Source organism: Hordeum vulgare, chromosome 5H (assembly GCF_904849725.1).
Source record: "Hordeum vulgare subsp. vulgare chromosome 5H, MorexV3_pseudomolecules_assembly, whole genome shotgun sequence".
Lineage (NCBI taxonomy): Eukaryota > Viridiplantae > Streptophyta > Magnoliopsida > Poales > Poaceae > Hordeum > Hordeum vulgare.
In genome coordinates, this window is record NC_058522.1 from 292953345 (window position 1) to 292973957 (window position 20613).

The window sequence follows — 20613 nt, forward strand, 5'->3', positions numbered from 1 at the left end:
TTTATTGAATCTCAATCGTAGTGTTACACATGTTCAAATATAGTGCCAAAAGATAAAAAGTAATAATGATAGTACCACTTAGTTGTGGCACGGCCACTTGAGTCATGTTGGTGTAAAATGCATGAAGAAGCTCCATGCTGATGGATCGTTTGGACTCACTTGATTTCGAATCACTTGAGACATGCAAAACATGCCACATGAAACAAGTAGAGTAACTTGTTGGGAGTAATGCATTTTTGATGTGTGCAGTCCAATAAGTGCTAAGGCACGCAGTGGATATCATTATGTTCTTACTTCACTGACGATTTGAGTAGATACAGGAGTAGTTACTTGATGAATCACAAGTCTGAAATGTTGAAAAGTTCAAAGCTATTTTAGAGTGAAGATCGTCGTGACAAGAGGATAAACAGTCTACGAGATGATCATAGAGTTGAATATCTGAGTTACGAGTTTTGGTACGCAGTTAAGACAATGTGGAAATTTTTTCGCAGTTCATGCCACCTAGAACACCATAGTGTGATGATGTGTCTGAACGTCTTAGCCACGCCCTATTTGATATGGTGCATACTATGATGTCTCTTATCGAATTACCACTATCGTTTATGGGTTATGCATTAGAGACAGCCGCATTCACTTTAAATAGGGCGCCGCGTATTTTCTTTGAGATGACACAGTATAGACTATGGTTTAGAGAAATCTAAGCTGTCGTTTCTTGAAAGTTTGGAGCTGCGATGCTTATGTGAAAAGGTTTCAGTCTGATAAGCTCGAACCCAAAGCGGATAAATGCATCTTCATAAGATATCCAAAACAGTTGGATACATCTCCTATCTCAGATCCGGAAGCAAAGTGTTTGTTTCTAGAAATGGGTTCTTTCTTGAGGAAAGGTTTCTCTCGAAAGAATTGAGTGGGAGGGTGATAGAACTTGATGAGGTTATTGAACCATCACTTCGACTAGTGTGTAGCAGGGCACAGGAAGTTGTTCCTGTGGCGCCTACACCAATTGAAGTGGAAGCTGATGATGGTGATCATTGAGCTTCGGATCAAGTTACTACAAACCTCGTAGGTTGACAAGGTTGCGTACTACTATAGAGTGGTATGGTAACCCTGTCTTGGAGGTCATGTTGTTGAACAATAATGAACCTACGAGCTGTGGAGAAGTGATGGTGGGCCCGGATTCCGACAAATGGCTGGAGGCCATGAAATCCGAGAGAGGATCCATGTATAAAAACAAAGTGTAGACTTTGGAAGAACTACTTGATGGTCGTAGGACTATTGGGTAAAGATGGATCTTTAAAAGGAAGACAGACGACGATGGTGCTAAGTCACTATTAAGAAAAGCTTGACTTGTCGCAAAGATGTTTCCGACATGATCAAACAGTTGACTATGGTGAGACTTTCTCACTCGTAGCGATGCTAAAAGTCTGTTAGAATTATGTTAGTAGTTGTTGCATTATTTTTGAAATATTGCACATAGGATGTCAAAACATTGTTTCCTCGACGGTTTCCTTGAGCAAACATTGTATGTGATACAACCAGAAGGTTTTTTCGATCCTAAAGATACTAACAAGTATGCAAGCTCCAGCGATCCTTCAATGGACTGGTGCAAGCATCTCGGAGTTGGAATATACACTTTGATGAGATGATCAAAGATTTCGGGTTTGTACAAGGTTTATGAGAAACTTGTATTTCCAAAGAAGTGAGTGGGAGCACTATAGAATTTCTGATAAGTATATGTGGTTGACATATAGTTGATCAGAAGTAATGTAGAATTTCTGTGAATCATAAAAGGTTGTTTGAAAGGAGTTTTTCAAAGGAACACCTGGATTGAGCTACTTGAGCGTTGAGCATCAAGATCTTCGGAATAGATCAAAATGCTTAATAGAAGTTTCAACAAGATGCATGCCTTGACAAGTTTTTGAAGGAATTCGAAATAGATCGGCAAAGAAGGAGTTCCTGACTGTGTTGTAAGGTGTGAATTTGAGTAAGACTCAAAACCCGACCAGGGAAGAATAAAGAGAATAGACGAAGGTCGTCTTCTATGCCTTAGCCGTAGACTCTAAAGTATGCCGTGCTGAGTACCGCACCTGATGTGTGCCTTGCAGCAAGTCTGTTAAGAGGTACACAGAGTGATCCAGGATTGAATCACTGATCAACGGTCAAAGTTATCCTTAGTAACTAAATAGACTAAGGAATTTTTATCGATTATGGAGGTGGTTAAAGAGTTCGTCGTAAAGGGTTACGTCGATGCAAGCTTTGACACTAATCCGAATAACTATGAGTAGTGAAATGGATTCGTATAGTAGAGTAGATATTTGGAGCATTTCCGAATAGCACGTATTAGCAGCATCTATAAGATGACATAAAGATTTGTAAAGAACGCATGGATCTGAAAGTTTCAGAACCGTTGACTAAAATCTCTCTCACGAGCAAGACGTGATCAGACCCCAGAACTACATGGGTGTTGGATTCCTTGAAATCACATGGTGATGTGAACTAGATTATTGACTCTAGTGCAAGTGGGAGACTATTGGAAATATGCCCTAGAGGCAATAATAATTAGTTATTATTATATTTCTTTGTTCATGATAATCGTTTATTATCCATGCTATAATTGTATTTATTGGAAACACAATACTTGTGTGGATACATAGACAAAACACTGTCCCTAGTAAGCCTCTAGTTGATTAGCTCGTTGATCAAAGTTGGTCAAGGTTTCCTAGCCATAGGCAAGTGTTGTTACTTGATAACGGGATCACATCATTAGGAGAATCATGTGATGGACTAGACCCAAACTAATAGACGTAGCATGTTGATCGTGTCATTTTTTTGCTACTGTTTTCTGCGTGTCAAGTATTTGTTCCTATGACCATGAGATCATATAACTCACTGACACCGGAGGAATGCTTTTTGTGTATCAAACATCGCAAAGTAACTGGGTGACTATAAAGATGCTCTACAGGTATCTCCGAAGGTGTTCGTCGAGTTAGTATGGATCAAGACTGGGATTTGTCACTCCGTATAACGAAGAGGTATCTCGGGGCCCACTCGGTAATACAACATCACACACAAGCCTTGCAAGCAATGTGACTTAGTGTAAGTTGTGGGATCTTGTATTACGGAACGAGTAAAGAGACTTGCCGGTAAACGAGATTGAAATATGTATGCGGATACTGACGATCGAATCTCGGGCAAGTAACATACCGAACGACAAAGGGAATGACATACGGGATTATATGAATCCTTGGCACTGAGGTTCAACCGATAAGATCTTCGTAGAATATGTAGGATCCAATATGGGCATCCAGGTCCCGCTATTGGATATTAACCGAGGAGTCTCTCGGGTCATGTCTACATAGTTCTCGAACCCGCAGGGTCTGCACACTTAAGGTTCGACGTTGTTTTATGCATATTTAAGTTATATGGTTGGTTACCGAATGTTGTTCGGAGTCTCGGATGAGATCACGGACGTCACGAGGGTTTCCGGAATGGTCCGGAAACGAAGATTGATATATAGGATGACCTCATTTGGTTACCGGAAGGTTTTCGTGCATTACCGGAAAAGTTTCGGGCTCATCGGTAGTGTACTGGGAGTGCCGGGAGGGGTGCCGGGGACCATCAGGAGGGGTGTCACGCCCCAAGGGGTCTCATGGGCTATGGGAAGAGATAAACAAGCCCCTAGTGGGCTGGAATAAGTTCCCACTAAGGCCCATAAGGTTTGAGAAGGAAAAAACACAAGGTGGAAAGAGTTTCCAAGTGGGAAGGTGGAATCCTACTCCAAGTAGGACTGGAGTAGGACTCCTCCACCTGCAATTTAGGCCAAACCTTTAGGTTTTGAGGCTGCCTCCTCCCCTCCCTCCCTCTTATATATAGTGGGGTTTTAGGGCTGATTTGAGACAACTTTTGCCACGGTAGCCCGACCACATACCTCCACGGTTTTACCTCTAGATCGCGTTTCTACGGAGCTCGGGCGGAGCCCTACCAACCTCCGGAGCGCCGTCATGCTGCCGGAGAACTCATCTACCTCTCCGTCTCTCTTGCTGGATCAAGAAGGCCGAGATCATCGTCGAGCTGTACGTGTGCTGAACGCGGAGGTGCGGTCCGTTCGGCACTAGATCGGAGCGGATCGTGGGACAGATCGCGGGACGGTTCGTGGGACGGTTCGCGGGGCGGATCGAGGGACGTGAGGACGTTCCACTACATCAACCGCGTTTCTTAACGCTTCAGCTGTGCCATCTACAAGGGTACGTAGATCGGAAATCCCCTCTCGTAGATGGACATCACCATGATAGGTCTTCGTGCGCGTAGGAAATTTTTTGTTTCCCATGCGACGTTCCCCAACACAACCACGGTGACGGGGCCGCAGCAGTGACGGCTCGGCGAGCTGGAGCTCGAGCTCGGTCAAGGGAGGGTCGAGCGGGGTTGTGGCGGCCGACGGCGGCCGGAGATGGCCGGGGGCGACGGAGGCCAGAGGTGGCCGGAGGAGGGCGAGCTCGGCCACCCCAGCCCCTCCTGGATCGAGTGGGAGGGAGAGCTGAGCGAGGAGAGAGGGGTTGGGCTTGGTGGCTGGGGGTTCGGTGGTGGGCATGAGGGGAGAGAACGAGGGGCTTGCCTCGTGGGGGTGTGGGGTAACGAGGGTGCTGGCTCCCCTCGTGACTGGTGGCTACTAGGAGGAGGGAGTGAGGGAGTGGGGTTAGATTTTAGGGTTGGGATGGGGTTAAATACCCCAGGGTGTGGGGTGGGCCGGCCAGCTGGGCCGGGGCTTTTTCACTGTAGCTTAATTACAATTATCACTGTAGCAAAAGCTGAGGGTGTCACACTTGACCATGATGTCATCCATGTATGCCTCCGTTACGACCGATCTGTTTTGGAAAACACTTCTCGAGCATGCGTTGGAAGGTAGCTCCGACGTTTTTAAGGCCGAATGGCATAGTGATATAGCACAAACACCCGAATGGGGTGATGGAGGCCATTTTTATTTCATCGATGTCGTACATTTGTATCTGGTGGTACCCAGAGTACGCATATAGGAACGACACACGTTCACATTCGGCAGTAGAATCTACTATTTAATCTGTGCGGGGTAAAGGAATTGATGTGCTTGACGTCAATGCACACCCGGAGTGAGTTGTTCTTCTTCGTCACCATGACGAAGTTGGCGAGCCACTCAGAGTGGTACACCTCGTGAATAAACTTGACAACTAGGAGGCGAGCGATCTCTTCACCAATCGCCTTGTTCTTCTCCATGGAGGAATGGTGCAAATGCTCCTTGACAGGCTTGATTTTTGGGTCGACACGAAGTCGATGCTCAGCTAGCTCCCTGGGAACACCCGATGTTGTGGTGTTGTCATGGCAAAATGTCCTCATGATAGAACATTGGTGTGGGGCCATCGCAACTAGGTGGTAGCTTGAACAGGGTTGGTCAGAATTAAAAGACGCGAGTTTTACCCCGGTTCGGCCCCTCGCGGTGGAGGTAAAAGCCTACATCCTGCTGGATTGCTATAGATGATGATGATGATCTTGATTACAAGGGTGCTTGTTTGCCACCTCTAGTCTTGAGAGCTTCTAGTTTGTTTGTCTATCTTCCCTTGTCCCTCTGGGGGTGCCTTGCCCCTCCTTACATAAGTTGAAGGCACGGTCTTACATTTAGAATCCTAATAGGACTACAACTCGAGTCCATTACAAGCTGGATCCTAGTCCGACGCTTTTCTACTGAACTGATATACCCAAGTCGGGTCTTCTCTCCGGGCCAAGTCTTACCCACTCGAGTTTGACCTAAGTCGGTCCTAATTTGTCTAGCCCTTCTTGTGGGTCTCACCATGAGTCGACCCATTGGTTTCTTCTGTGAGTTGGCCTTCTGCCGGGTCTGGCACTACTGTAGGATGGTCCAAACATGACACTACAATCACAAACTCTTCGACGAAACCATGTGCAATGCATGAATCGCAAATGGTATAGTTCAAGCTCCACCGCCAATAACGAAATCTGTGTGCGATGGCGGATCCATCAAGTACGATTCATAAAATAGTTGTGTGTGTGATATACGACAGAAAATTTGTTCTTATGAACTGTTTGCGATTAGCCAAGATAACACAAATGTTTATAAAGATCCATATGTGTGTGATAGAGGGCACAAAGTTCACTATGAAAAATTATGTGTGATAATACTGCAGAGCACACACGATTTAGCGGAACTAGGTGTGTGTGATATGCGACAAACATGTCAACAATCAGAGTTGTGTGGGAAAACAGATAATAACATCGACGAGTCATCCTCACAAACTGTGTGTGTTGTGGGCAGACGGTTGCTACCAAAAAATTGTCAGCGATTGATGAAATCATTAATGATGCTATGTAGGGAAGTGTCGTTACAAACATTTTATTATTATTACCCATTTGACTGCGCATCACCCTTTCTAATTCCTCTCTCACGTCTTGTCACTGTGTTTTCACCCGAGGATTCTAGTGCACTCTTCGACACCACAAAGTCATTTATTTTGGCCACGTTCCCGCCCGGAACCGCGCATGTTCCCACGCAAGCTTCCCCATCGGTTTCTCGTAAAATAAAATGAGCAAAGGAGCTGGTGCGCGACACACGTGGATGCACACCTAGTGCAGCCTAGCCCGTCTACCAAGCATGCCAACCCGACCAAGCGTCGCCTCTGCCATCAACCTCCTCGACGACGAGAACGATCCGGTGCATGCGCAACGGCCTGTCGAGGCTGATGGCATGCATGTAGATGTGTCAGACAACCCTATGATGCACGTCATCGCAAGGGTTGAGAATACCCTTGGCGCAGGGCACGACAGCGCCACCGAGCAACATAGCCGCCGCACCACCGAGAGGCTGAAGCGCACCGCGCAAGAAGATCATCGCTGGTGCTCCGTAGAGCAAAACATGTGGATCTGCGCACAGAGGAAAGGCACTCCACACAACAAGACTGATCATGGGCCACACAGTGAGAGGCGTGGCACGCGGTAGAGAAAGAACGGTTCCATCCCCGCTTGCCTCCTATGCCACCCAACATGACGTTGCAGGTGTGTCCAAGGCACATCAGTAGCCCGATTTCTCGACAGGAATGGGCAATGGCTATCTGTGCCTGCTACCTGATACGTCTCTGTCGTATCTACTTTTCCGAACTCTTTTGCCCTTGTTTTGGACTCTAACTTGCATGATTTCAATGGAACTAACCCGGACTAACGCTGTGTTCAGCAGGATTGCCATGGTGTTGTTTTTGTGCAGAAATAAAATTTCTCGGAATGTCCTGAAAATTTACGGAGATTTTTTTTTGAATAAAAGAAAAATACATGCGCAAAGATCCACCGGAGGGGGCGTGCCAGTGGGCCACAAGCCCACAGGCCGCGGCCACCCCCCTAGGCCGCACCGTGAGGGCTTGTCGGGCCCACGTGGCACCACCGCCCCCAAACTCAGCTCTATATCTTCCGTCTCGCTTGGAAAAAAATTCAGAGAGAAGGTTTCATCGCGTTTTACGATACGAAGGCGCCGCCACATCATGTTCTTCATCTGGAGGGCAGATCTGGAGTCTGTTTCGGGCTCTGGAGAGGGGAAATCGTCGCCATCGTCATCATCAACCTTCCTCCATCGACAATTCCATGATGCTCTTCATCGGTCGTGAGTAATCTCATCGTAGGCTTGCTGGACGGTGATGAGTTGGATGAGATCTATCATGTAATCGAGTTAGTTCTTGATGGGGATTGATCCCTAGTATCCAGTATGTTCTAGATTGATGTTGCTACTACTTGGCTATGCTTAATACTTGTCACTAGGGCCCGATTGCCATGATTTCAGATCTGAACCTATTATGTTGTCGCCAATATATGTGTGTTTTAGATCCTATCTTGCAAGTTGTAGTCACCTACTATGTGTTATGACCCGGCAACCCCAGAGTGACAATAGCCGGAACCACTCCCGGAGATGACCATAGTATGAGGAGTTCATGTATTCACCACGTGTTAACACGTTGGTCCGGTTCTTTATTAAAAGGAGAACCTTAATATCCCGTAGTTTCCACTAGGACCCCGCTGCCACGGCAGGGATGGACAATAGATGTCATGCAAGTTCTTTTCCCTAAGCACGTATGACTACATACGGAATACATGCCTACATTAGATCGACGAACGGGAGCTAGTTACTTATCTCTCCGTGCTATAGCTGTCACATGATGAATCACATCCGTCACACTCATCCATCACCGATCCACTGCCTACAAGTCTTTTACTACTGGTCCTTGCTATGTTACTTTGTCTAGGCTTGTCCCTTTCTACAAAAGGGATTGGGCCACTTTGCTACTACTGTTGCTACTGCTATTACTCTGTTGCTACTGCTGTTACTCTGCTGCTGCTGCTACTGCTGTTCCTTGCTACTTCGCTGTTACTTGTTGCAAGATCCTTTTCTGACACTATTGTCGGGGAAGAATAGTTACTCGCCCACGTGCAACACTGGCGCCATTGATACAACACTTAGGAATAGTCTGCCGTCAACAGTTCTGTTTCTAACACCGTTGCTATCATACTACTTTGCTACTGATACTTTGCTTGCAGACACTAATCTTTCAGGTGTGGTTGAATCTGACAAACTCAGCTGCTAATACTCGAGAATATTCTTTCGCTTCCCCTGTCGAACCAACAAATTTGGGTCGAATACTCTACCCTCGAAAACTGTTGCGATCCCCGATACTTGAGGGTCATCACTACCTCTTGAGCTTGCGTTGTTTTTTCCCTTGAAGCGGAAAGGGTGATGCAGCAAAGTAGCGATAAGTATTTCCCTCAGTTTGAGAACCAAGGTATCAATCCAGTAGGAGTATCAAGATGAGGCACCAATGTACGTGCGCAAAAACAAACAAAATTGCACCCAACGCTATAAAGGGGTTGTCAATCCCTTCACGATTATTTGCAAGGTGAGATTTGAAGGTGAAAAGTGCAACAAAGTAATTTTGTAGATCTGAATATAGGATGTGAAGTAGACCCGTGGGCCATAGTGTTCACTAGAGGCTTCTCTCATGATAGCAAGTATTACGGTGGGTGAACGAATTACTATCGAGCAATTGATAGAATCACGCAAAGTTATGATGATATCTAAGGCAATGATCATACATATAGGCATCACGTCCGATACAAGTAGACCGGTACTTTCTGCTTCTACTACTATTACTCCACACATCGACCGCTATCCAGCATGCATCTAGTGTATTGAGTTCATAACAAACAGAGTAACACCTTAAGCAAGATGACATGATGTAGAGAGATAGATTCATGCAATATGATATAAACCCCATCTTTTTACCCTTGATTGCAACAACATGATGCATGCCTCGCTACCCCTTCTGTCACTAGGTGAGGACACCGCATGATATGAACCCAAAACCAAGCACTTCTCCCATTGCAAGAATTATAGATCAAGTTGGCCATACGAAACCCACAACTCGAAGAGAATTACAAGGATACGAAATCATGCATATAAGAGATCAGAGGAAACTCAAATAATATTCCTAGATAATATGATCATAAATCCAAAATTCATCGGATCTAGACAAACACACCGCAAAAGAAAGTTAGATCGAATAGATCTCCATGAAGATCATGGAGAACTTTGTATTGAAGATCCAAGAGAGAGAAGAAGCCATCTAGCTACTAGTTATGGACCCGAAGGTCTGTGGTGAACTACTCACGCATCATCGGAGAGGCAATGGTGTTGATGAAGAAGCCCTCCGTGTCCGAATCCCCCTCCGGCAGGGCACCAGAACGGTCCCCAGATGGGATCTTGTGGAGACAGAAGCTTGCGGCGGCGGAAAAGTATTTTCGTGGCTCTCCCTTTTGGTTTTGGGATTTTAGAGAATTTATATGCGAAAGAAGTAGGGAAAAGGAGGCACGTGGGCCCCACAAGCCTGCCAGGCGCCCCCAAGCCGCGGCTAGGGGGCTTGTGATCTCCCCTGAAGTCTCCAGCCTTTGTTCTCACGTCCCCTGCGTATCTTGTGTTATGGAAAAAATCATCCCGTAGGTTTTATTCTGTTTGGACTCCGTTTAATATTCTTCTCTGGAAAAGGTCAAAAACATGGAAAAAAACAAAACTCAGTAGCAATTGGTTCAACATAATCGGATCTTTTGAAAAGATTAGCAAGTGGATGAGGATCCATATCAATAGATACTTAGCAAGCAAAGATGCAAGCATATTGAAGGCACATAGCACACAAGCAAAGGAAAGGCAAACGAAAAAGGCAAATATTTTTGTATTTTTTTCAGAAGTGGGGGAGAGGAAAAGAAGAGGCAAAAGGCAAATAATATAATGCAAGAGATGAGTTTGCGATAGTTACTTCGATATGCTTCACTTTGAATACTCCCCGACAACGGTGCCAGAAATCCTTCTTGGTACCTCTTGAGATTGCGCTGGTTTTTCCCTTGAAGAGGAAAGGGTGATGCACCAAAGTAGCGATAAGTATTTCCCTCAGTTTGAGAACCAAGGTATCAATCCATTAGGAGTATCAAGATGAGGCACCAATGTACCTACGCAAAAACAAACAAACTTGCACCCAATGCTATAAAGGGGTTGTCAATCCCTTCATGATTATTTGCAAGGTGAGATGTGAAGGTGAAAAGTGCAACAAAGTAATTTTGTAGATCTGAATATAGGATGTGAAGTAGACCCGGGGACCATAGTATTCACTAGAGGCTTCTCTCATGGTAGCAAGTATTACGGTGGGTGAACGAATTACTGTCGAGCAATTGATAGAATCGCGCAAAGTCATGATGATACCCAAGGCAATGATCATACATATGGGCATCACGTCCGAGACAAGTAGACCGGTACTTTGTGCATCTACTACTATTACTACACACATCGACCGCTATCCAGCATGTATCTAGTGTACTGAGTTCATATCAAGCAGAGTAATGCCTTAAGCAATATGACATGATGTAGAGGGATAGATTCATGCAATATGATATAAACCCCATCTTTTTACCCTTAATGGCAACAACATGATGCGTGCCTCGCTACCCCTTCTGTCACTAGGTGAGGACATCGCACGGTATGAACCCAAAACCAAGCACATCTCCCATTGCAAGAATTATAGATCAAGTTGGCCAAACGAAACCCACAACTCAAAGAGAATTACAAGGATACGAAATCATGCATATAAGAGATCAAAGGAGACTCAAATAATATTCATAGATAATCTGATCATAAATCCAGAATTCATTGGATCTCGACAAACACACCGCAAAATAAAGTTACATCGGATAGATCTCCATGAAGATCACGGAGAACTTTGTATTGAAGATCCAAGAGAGAGAAGAAGCCATCTAGCTACTAGCTATGGACCCGAAGGTCTGTGGTGAACTACTCACGCATCATCGGAGAGGCAATGGTGTTGATGAAGAAGCCCTCCATGTTCGAATACCCCTCCGGAAGGGCACCAGAACGGTCCCCAGATGGGATCTTGCGGAGACAGAAGCATGCGTCGGCGGAAAAGTATTTTCATGGCTTTCCCCTTTGGTTCGGGATTTTAGAGAATTTATAGGTGAAAGAAGTAGGGCAAAGGAGTTACGTGGGCCCCACAAGCCTGCCAGGCGCGCCCCCCCAGGCCACGGCTAGGGGGCTTGTGATCTCCCCTGAAGTCTCCTGCCTTGGTTCTCAAGTCCCGTGCATATCTTTTGTTATGGAAAAAATCACCCCGCAGGTTTTATTCCGTTTGGACTCCGTTTAATATTCTTCTCTGGAAAAGGTCAAAAACACGGAAAAAACAGAAACTGGCACTTGGCACTGAGTTAATAGGTTAGTCCCAAAAAAAGATATAAAATACCATATTCATGCATATAAAACATCCAAAGTTGACATGATAATAGCATGGAACCATCAAAAATTATAGATACGTTGGAGACGTATCAAGCATCCCCAAGTTTAACTCCTGCTCGTCCTCAAGTAGGGAAGTGATAAAGACCAAAAATTTTATGTGGAATGCTACCTAACATATTTGTTCTTTGTAACTTCTTTCTTGTGGCATGAATGTTCAGATTCGTAAGATTCAAAACAATAGTTTACTATTGACATGAAAACAATAATACTTCAAGCATACTAGCAAAGTAATCATGAACTTTTGAAATAACAAGGCCAAATAAATTCATCCCTACAAAATCATATAGTTTGTCTATGCTCCATCATCCCCACACAACAAATTTAATTCATGCACAACCCTGGTATTGGCCAAGTAATTGTTTTCACACTCTTACTTTCTCAAACTTTTTCAACTCTCACGCAATACATGAGCGTGAGCCATGGATATAGCACTATAGGTGGAATAGAGTGTGGTGGAGGTTATGAGGCAAAAAGGAGGAGATGGTCACATCGACTCGGCGTATCAATGGGCTATGGAGATGCCCATCAATAGATATCAATGTGAATGAGTAGGGATTGCCATGCAACGGATGCACTAGAGCTATAAGTGTGTGAAAGCTCAAAAAGAATACTAGTGGGTGTGCACCCAACTTGCTTGCTCACGAAGACCTAGGGCAATTTTGAGGAAGCCCATCATTGGAATATACAATCCAAGTTATATAATGAAAATTCCCACTAGTATATGAAGTGACAAAACAAGAGACTCTCTATGATGAAGAACATGGTGCTATTTGGAAGCACAAGTGTGGAAAAAGATAGTAGCATTGTCCCTTCTCTCTTTTTCTCTCATCATTTTTTTTGTTTGGGCTCTTTGGCCTCTTTTTTTTCATTTTTTGGTGGGCATCTTTGGCCTCTTTTTTTCCTCACATGGGACAATGCTCTAATAATGATGATCATCACACTTTTATTTACTTACAACTCAATACTTAGAACAATGATGACTCTATATGAAATGCCTTCAGCAGTGTACAAGCATGTGCAACGATCTAGCTTAGCGTATGATGTTGAAACATCTCGCTAGCTATCTTACGATCATGCAATGGCAATATGAAAGTGACGGCACATGTCATGATACGGAGCGGTGGAAGTTGCATGGCAACATATCTCGGAATGGCTATGAAAATGCCATAATAGGTAGGTATGGTGGCTATTTTGAGGAAGGTAAATGGTGGGTTTGTGCACCAGCGAAAGTTAGACGGTACTAGAAAGGCTAGCAATGGTGGAAGGGTGAGAGTGCGTATAATCCATGGACTCATATTAGTCATGAAGAACTCATATACTTATTGCGAAAGTTTTATTAGTAATCGAAACAAAGTGCTAAATGCATACTCCTAGGGGAAGAGTTGGTAGGTGTTAACCATCGCGTGATCCCGACCGCCACACAAAGGATGACAATCAATAAATCAATTATGCTCCGACTTCCTAAAATAGCGGTTCACCATACGTGCATGCTACGGGAATCACTAACTTCAACACAAGTATTTCTAGGTTCACAACACCCTACTAACATAACTCTAATATTACCATATTCATATCTCAAAACTAATTGTGAGGAATCAAACTTCTCTTACTAATCAATGCACTTGAATATGGAAGTTTTTATTATATCCTCTTTGGATGCTGATACGTCCATTTTGCATCATGTTTTCATGTTGATATATATCGCTTCTTGGGCTATTATTTCACTTCATGGTACAATTCTTATGCCTTTTCTCTCTTATTTTGCAAGGTTTACATGAAGAGGGAGAATGCCGGCAACTAGAATTCCGGCCTGAAGTGGAGCAAGATTGAGATACCTGTTCTGCGTAACTCCAAACGCCGTAAAAATCAATGAGGATTTTTTTTCCTGATTTATCGAAAATACTGGGCCGAAGAAGTGCCAGAGGGGCGCCAGGCGGTGGCCACAAGCCTGCACGGCACGGCCACCCCCCAGGCCGTGCCATGGGGGCTAGTGGGCACCCTGCTGGCCCACTTGCCCCTCTTTTTATATGAAGGGTTTCGTCCAGGAAAAAATCAAGGAGGAGCTTTTTCGTGGTTTCACCGTCGTCACGAGGCGGAACTTGAGTAGAAGCACTCTAGAGCTCTGGCAGGACGATCCTGCCAGGGAAACTTCCCTCCCGGAGGGGGACATCATCGCCATCGTCATCACCAACACTCCTCTCATCAGAGGGGACTCGTCACCATCAACATCTTCATCAGCACCATCTCATCTCCAAACCCTAGTTCATCACTTTTAACCAATCTCCATCTCGCGAGTCCTATTGGTACTTGTAAGGTTGCTAGTAGTGTTGATTACTCTTTGTAGTTGATGCTAGTTGGATTATTTGGTGGAAGAGTTTATGTTCAGATCCTTGATGCTACTCATTACCTCTCTGATCATGAATATGATTATGCTTTGTGAGTAGTTACTTTTGTTCCTGAGGACATGGGATAAGTCATGCTAATAGTAGTCATGTGAATTTGGTATTCGTTTGGTATTTTGATATGTTGCATGTTGTTTTTCCTCTAGTGGTGTTATGTGAACATCAACTACATAACACTTCGCCATTATTTGGGCCTAGAGGAAGGCATTGGGAAGTAGTAAGTAGATGATGGGTTGCTAGAGTGACAGAAGCTTAAACCCTAGTTTATGCGTTACTTCGTAAGGGGCTGATTTGGATCCACTAGTTTAATGCTATGGTTAGACTTTGTCTTAATTCTTCTTTCGTAGTTGCGGATGCTTGCGAGAGGGGTTAATCATAAGTGGGATGCTTGTCCAAGTAAGGGCAGTACCCAAGCGCTGGTCCACCCACATATCAAACTATCAAAGTAACGAACACGAATCATATGAACATGATGAAAACTAGCATGACAGAAATTCCCGTGTGTCCTCGGGAGCATTTTTCCTCCTACAAGACTTTGTACAGGCTTGTCCCTGGCTACAAAAGGTATTGGGACAGTTTGCTGCACCGTTGCTACTTTTGTTACTTGTTGCTTGCTACGAATCATCTCACCACACAATCACTTGTTACCGACAATTTCAGTGCTTGCAGATTTTACCTTGCTGAAAACCACTTGTCAGATCCTTCTCCTCCTCGTTGGGTTCGACACTCTTACTTATCAAAAGGACTACGATTGATCCCCTATACTTGTGGGTCATCAAGACTCTTTTCTGGCGCCGCTGCCGGGGAGTGAAGCGCCTTTGGTAAGTGGAACTTGGTAAGGAAACATCCATATAGTGTGCTGAAATTTATTGTCACTTGTCACTATGGATACTAATCCTTTGCGGGGCTTGTTCGGGGTATCTTCACCTCGAACGGAAGCAAAAAGAGTTTCTCCTCAACCTGCTGCACCTACTGAAAATATTTGCTTTGAATTTCCTTCGGGTATGCTTGAGAAACTGCTGGCTAATCCTTTTACAGGAGATGGAACATCACATCCAGACTTGCATCTAATCTATGTAGATGAGGTTTGTGGTTTATTTAAGATTGCAGGTGTGCCCGAGGATGAGGTCAATAAGAAGGTATTTCCTTTATCTCTGAATAATAAGGCGTTGACATGGTATAGGCTATGTGATGATACTGGATCATGGGACTACAATCGGTTGAAATTGGAATTTCATCAAAAGTTTTATCCTATGCATTTAGTACACCATGATCGGAATTATATTTATAATTTTTGGCCTCGTGACAGGGGAAGCATCTCTCAAGCTTGGGTGAGTCTTAAATCAATGCTATATTCATGCCCCAATCATGAGCTCTCGAGAGAAATTATCATTCAGAACTTCTATGCTCGCCTTTCTCATGATGATCGCACCATGCTTGACACTTCTTGTACGGGTTCTTTTATGAAGAGAGATATTGACTTCAAATGGAATTTATCGGAGAGAATTAAACACAAATTTGAAGATTGGGAGCTTGAAGAAGGTAAGGAGTCAGGTATGAATTTCAATTTTGATTGCGTTAAATCCTTTGTTGAGACAAATACTTTTCGTGACTTTAGTGCTAAGTATGGACTTGACTCTGAGATAGTAGCTTCATTGTGTGAATCTTTTGCTACCCATATTGATCTCCCCAAAGAGAAGTGGTTTAAATATCATCCTCCATTAGAAGTCAATGTAGTTAAACCCACTCCAGTTGAAGAGAGAGTCATTGCCTATAATGATCATGTGGTTCCCGGTGCTTACATTGAGAAACCACCTTTCCCTGTTAGGATAAAGGATCATTTTAAAGCTTCAACTATGATATGTAGAGGCTAGATTAGAACACCTACACCCCCTGAGCAAATTAGAGTTGAACCTAGCATTGCTATTATCAAAGATCTTCTGTCCGACGAAGTTGAGGGACATAATATTCACTTCTGTGAAGATGCTGCTAGAATTGCTAAACCTCACGCTAGAGACAAACATAGGCCTGTTGTTGGCATGCCTGTAGTTTCTGTTAAGATAGGAGATCATTGTTATCATGGTTTATGTGACGTGGGTGCTAGTGTTAGTGCAATACCTCAATCCTTATACGATGAAATCAAAGATCATATTGCACCTGTTGAGATAGAGCCTATTGATGTCACTATTCAGCTTGTCAATAGAAATACTATCTACCCTGTGGGAATTGTTAGGGATGTTGAAGTCTTGTGTGGTAAAAAAAAGTATCGTGCTGATTTCCTCGTTCTTGCTACCGCTCAAGATAGCTTTTGTCCCATCATATTTGGTAGACCTTTTCTCAATACCGTCAATGCTCATATTGACTGTGAGAAGCAAACTGTCACTGTTGGCTTTGAAGGTGTGTCACATGAGTTCAATTTCTCCAAGTTTGGTAGACAACCTCATGAAAAAGAGTTGCCTAGTAGGGATGAAACGATTGCCTTAGCTTCTATTGCCGTGCCTCCTACTGATCCATTAGAGCAATACTTGCTTGAGCATGAAAATGATATGCATATGGATGAAAGGGATGAGATAGATAGAGTTGTCTTAGAACAATATCCTATCCTTAAGAATAACTTGCCTGTTGAATAGCTTGGGGATCCACCCCCGCCAAAGGGTGATCCTGTGTTCGAGCTTAAACAGTTGCCTGATACTCTTAAGTATGCTTATCTTGATGAAAAAGAGATATATCCTGTTATAATTAGTGCTAGCCTCTCAGAGCATGAAGAAAAGTAGTTACTAAAAACTCTGAGGAAGCACCATGCTGCTATTGGATATACTCTTGATGATCTTAAGGGCATTAGTCCCGCTCTATGCCAGCACAAGATTAAAACTGATCCTGACTTCAAACCAGTTGCTGATCATCAAAGGCGATTGAATCCTAAGATGAAAGAAGTAGAAATAAAAGAAATACTAAAGCTCCTGGAAGCGGGTATTATCTATCCTGTTGCCATACCGATTGGGTGAGTCCGGTGCATTGCGTTCCTAAGAAGGGAGGCATTACCGTTGTCCCTAATGATAAGGATGAATTGATCCCACAGAGGATTATTACTAGCTATAGGATGGTGATCGATTTTAGGAAATTGAATAAAGCCACTAGGAAAGATCATTACCCTTTGCCTTTTATCGACCAAATGCTAGAAAGGCTGTCTAAACACACACACTTCTGCTTTCTAGACGGTTATTCTGGTTTCTCCCAAATACCAGTTGCACAATCTGATCAGGAGAAAACCACTTTCACCTGCCCTTTCGGTACCTTTGCTTATATACATATGCCTTTTGGCTTATGCAATGCACCTACCACCTTTCAAAGATGTATGATGGCTATATTCTCTGACTTTTGTGAAAAGATTGTCGAGGTTTTCATGGATGACTTCTCCGTTTACGGGTCTTCCTTTGATGATTGCCTCAGCAACCTTGATCGAGTCTTATAGAGATGTAAAGACACCAATCTTGTCTTGAATTGGGAGAAGTGCCACTTTATGGTTAATGAAGGCATCGTCTTAGGACATAAAATTTACGAAAGAGGTATCGAAGTCGATAAGGCTAAGGTTGACGCAATCGAGAAAATGTCATACCCCACAGATATCAAAGGTATAAGAAGTTTCCTTGGTCATGCTGGTTTCTATAGAAGGTTCATTAAAGACTTCTCTAAGATTTCTAGGCCTCTTACTAATATCTTGCAAAAGGATATTCCTTTTGTTTTTGACGATGATTGTGAGGAAGCCTTCGAAATACTTAAGAGGGCTTTGATAACTGCACCTATTGTTCAACCACCTGATTGGAACTTGCCTTTTGAGATTATGTGTGATGCTAGTGATTATGCTGTTGGTGCTATTCTAGGGCAAAGAGTTGATAAGAAGTTGAATGTTATTCACTATGCTAGTAAAACTCTAGACAATGCCCAGAGAAACTATGCTACTACGGAGAAGGAATTTTTAGTAGTCGTGTTTGCATCTGAAAAGTTCTGGTCTTTCATAGTTGATTCCAAAGTCACTATTCACACTGATTATGCTGCTATTAAGTACCTCATGGAGAAGAAAGACGCTAAACCTAGACTTATCAGATGGATTCTCTTGCTACAAGAATTTGATTTGCACGTTGTTGACAGAAAGGGTGCTGATAACCCAGTAGCAGATAACTTGTCTAGGTTGGAGAACGTTCTTGATGACCCACAACCTATTGATGATAGCTTTCCTGGTGAGCAATTGAATGTCATCGATGCTTCACTTAGTGTACCGTGGTATGCTGATTATGCAAACTATATTGTTTCCAAATATATACCACCTAGTTTCACATACAAAAAAGAAGAAATACTTCTTTGACTTGAGACATTACTTCTGGGATGATCCTCACCTTTATAAGGAACTAGTGGATGGTGTTATTAGACGTTGTGTACCTGAACATGAACAGGGATAGATCCTACACAAGTGTCACTTCGAGGCCTACGGAGGACACCATGCGGGAGATAGAACTGCACACAAGGTATTGCAATCAGGTTTCTATTGGCCCACTCTCTTCAAGGATGTCTATAAGTTTGTCTTGTCTTGTGACGAATGTCAAAGAATAGGTAATATTAGCAAACGTCAGGAAATGCCTATGAACTATTCACTCGTCATTGAACCATTTGATGTATGGGGCTTTGATTACATCGGACCTTTTCCAAAATCCAACGGGTATACTCATATCCTAGTTGCTGTTGATTACGTCACTAAGTGGGTAGAAGCTATCCCCACTAGTGCTGATCACAACAGCTCTATCAGGATGCTGAAAGAAGTTATCTTCCCTAGATTTGGAGTCCCTAGATATCTAATGACCAATGGTGGTTCACACTTCATTCATGGTGCTTTCCGTAAAACGCTTGCTAAGTACGATGTCAACCATAGAATTGTGTCTCCCTATCACCCTCAGTCCAGTGGTCAATTAGAGCTAAGCAACGGAGAGATTAAACTAATTCTGCAAAAGACTGTCAACAGGTCTAGAAGAATTGGTCTAAGAATCTCGATGATGCACTGTGGGCTTATAGAACTGCCTATAAGAATCCCACGGGCATGTCTCCGTACAAAATGGTGTACGGTAAAGCATGTCATTTACCTCTTGAGCTAGAGCATAAAGCTTATTGGGCATTCAAAGAGCTCAACTTTGATTTCAAACTTGTCGGTGAGAAGAGGTTATTTGATATTAGCTCGCTCGATGAATGGAGAACTCAGGCATATGAGAATGCCAAGTTGTTAAAAGAAAAGGTTAAGAGGTGGCATGATAAGAGGATACAAAAGTGTGAGTGCAATGTAGGTGATTATGTCTTGCTATATAACTCTCGTTTAAGACTCTTTGCAGGCAAGCTTCTCTCTAAATGGGAAGGTCCCTATGTTGTTGAGGAAGTATATTGTTCCGGTGCTATCAAGATCAACAACACGGAAGGTAATTGTCCAAGAGTTGTAAATGGGAAGAAAATCAAGCATTATATCTCACGTACTCCCATAAATGTTGAAAGCAATATTATCAATACCATAACTCCGGAAGAATACCTAACGGATATTTATCAGCCTGTTTCACACTCCGAAAACGAAGATGTATGTGATTCGGTAAGAAAACAAAGTCCAAAACTTTTCTAGTAGGAAATTTTCTCCATTTTGGAATATTTGAAAAAATACAAAAATTGGATGTAGTCCGGAAAGTGTGCGAGGAGGCGACAAGCCTGCACGGCGCGGGCCCACCCCCTGGCCGCGCCGTGAGGGCTTGTGGCCACCTCGTGCGCCTCCCGGACTCCGTTTTCGTGCAGGGTACTCCTTCTGGTCTGAAAAAAATATTATATATACTCCCGTTTGGTCTGAGCCCTGCACCATGCAGATTTGTTCTGTTTTTTGTTTCGAGCCTGTTTTCTTTAACAGATTTAGAGCAAGATGCCGTCCCAGGAATCTATGAGGGAGAACAATCTCCCTCGAGCCTATGGAGAAGTAAATGCTGATCTGAAAAGAATGGAGGCCAAGGAGAGGCTACCTAAAGAAACCAAGGGCAAAACCAAGGAGAGGAATCAGTCGTGGGACGAAGTGCAATCTGTGCTCAACAAGGAAGAAGTTGAAGAAGTGGATTTCCTCCAACCCTACCTCCACCTACTGTCTCCATCCTTGATTGAACTCTTGAGGTTTTGTGAAACAACTCGTGCTCGCAATACTTGTCTCACTCGTGAAGTTGTTTTGCTGGAAAAACATATCACAGATCTCCAAGGTATAAATCAAAGATTAATGGCCCTCTTGGAGTCAAAGATTGCAACAACTTCACCACCATCACCACCAAAGGAAGA